Here is a 2012-nt window from a genome sequence, read left to right as displayed (position 1 = left end):
GTGGGAGCTCTGAGTGAGGCCGTATTCATTGTTCAGTCCTAGAGCTGGATGGCAGCAGTGCTCAGGATATACTGGTAGAGCAAATGGAGGAAGGAAAGAGGGCAGGTGCTGGTCACATTGAGAGGGGTTGAATGAAGTGCCACAGTGCTCAGATGACTAGTTCCCTTAGTCAGCAGGTATATTACTATGCCCCTGGAGTCAGTGTCTTTCTCTGAGAAAGGCATGCAAGGGAGTCCAGTAGAGCAGTGGTCCCCAACCTCTTTTTAGACCAGGGACCCGTGCTCCTATGAGAATCTAATGCCTGATGATCTGAGGTGGAGCTGAGGCGGTGATGCCAATGCTAGGGAGCAGCTGCAAATACAGATGAAGCTTTCTTAGCTTGCCCACCGGTCACTTCCTGCTGTGCAGCCTGGTTCCTAACAGGCCACAGACCGGTATTGGTCCACGGCCCGGGAGTTGGGGACCCCTGAGGATATCTTCGGATCCTACACAGAAAGCGGTAGAACATCCAAGATAGGCAGACAGTGTTTTAAAACCGCAGACTAGGAAGGAGCATCATAGGCTGAAGCAGTGGGGAAAGTGGTCAGAAACAGGTGGGACCGGAGCTGGGGCTCGGATTGTCAGCCGTATAGAAACAGAGCCAGCCAGGCATGGGGAGCAGCCCAAGTGGAGACAGACCCTGAAGAAGGATTGGCAGGATTATGGTGATAGCAGCCAGCAGGTGTGGAGCGTGTGGGTGACACAGAGGAACTTAGGTGATAAAGTAATACGAGATGGAGCCCAAGCCACCTTATGCTGGCAGTGTGGTGGCATGGCGTAGTGATGGCATCCATTTGCCTGAGTCAGACTCTGACTTGACCAGACATCAGAATTGCTTACCAGGCTTGTTGAAGCACAGGTTGCTCTCTCCTTCACCCCTGGCCCCTGGAGTTGCTGATTCGGTAGGTCTGGGGTGGAGCCTGAAGATCTGTGTTTCTTGCTTTTGCTCCTGCTGCTGCTGAGGTAGGGACCCCACTTTGAGAACCACTGGCCTAGAATTTTCTGTTAAGGACCGATAGTAAATGTTTCAGGCTTTTGAGCTACATGGGATTTCTGTCACATTATTATTATTCTTTGTTGCTTTTCACAACCCTTTTTGCATATGCAAATCATTCTTGGCTATAGGTAAACAGTCTGGTGGGGAAAGAGGAATGGCCTAGGGAAGGTAAGGTGTGGTTTAATGACTCCTGGGCTGTTCCTAGATTACCTGTCTTCTGCCATATAGCTAACTGACCGTTGCCATTATTTATTTTGTTTATCTCTAAAACAAACAATAATATTAATAATTCTTACTACATAGGACTCTTAATATGAGTTCACTGAACTAAGACAGTGTCTGGGACATATCTAGAATTTATCATTTACTATTAATAGTGCTACTACCGACTACTGATGATTGTTGATAGGGAAAGACTGAGAGAAGAAGACTCACACACACCTACCGCACTGCAGACACTGAAGTTCATAGTTACAAGATCTTGTTATCATTTCTTCTCAGCCTGTTTAGGAAGAAGAATGCTCTGAACTGAAACATGCAGATTCTGAGTACATCCCCTGTAGGAGATCCTTGCTCAGCCTTTCTTTTGGCACAAATGGTGTCATTTGTAAGCTGTCTGGTTCTTGGGCCCAGGAGTCTGGCCAAAGGCCTGGGCATTTTAGCCTACTTGTAACTCCTTTACAACCTATGCTTCAGCCCCGTTTGTTGGGAAGCCTCGATTTAGGATCTCAACCCTGTCTGTGCTGATACCAGATAAGATCTGTTAGCATTAGTATTGAAACTATACCTTTTTAAAAAATTATAGTTGACATATAATATTTGTTTCAGGTGTACAACATAGTGATTTAACATTAGTATACCTTATACGATGAGATAGGTAGAGGAAACTATGCCTTTTAACCCTATTAAAAAGTGAGCGAAACAGGGAACCACAGAAGAACAGGCTGTCATGTGTGCCACATTTCCTCTGCTGAAG

The 2012-nt window shown here is 46.3% G+C and overlaps 1 protein-coding gene across 7 annotated transcripts in view; it reads left to right on the top strand.

Moving 5' to 3' along the window:
* Positions 1–2012, top strand: part of MGAT5 (mannosyl (alpha-1,6-)-glycoprotein beta-1,6-N-acetyl-glucosaminyltransferase) — a 301985-nt gene that overhangs the window by 130615 nt on the left and 169358 nt on the right. The window lies entirely within an intron of this gene.

Source organism: Pteropus vampyrus, unplaced genomic scaffold (genome assembly GCF_000151845.1).
Source record: "Pteropus vampyrus isolate Shadow unplaced genomic scaffold, Pvam_2.0 Scaffold17, whole genome shotgun sequence".
Classification (NCBI taxonomy): Eukaryota; Metazoa; Chordata; class Mammalia; order Chiroptera; family Pteropodidae; genus Pteropus; species Pteropus vampyrus.
This window is presented reverse-complemented; position numbering and strand designations above follow the sequence as displayed.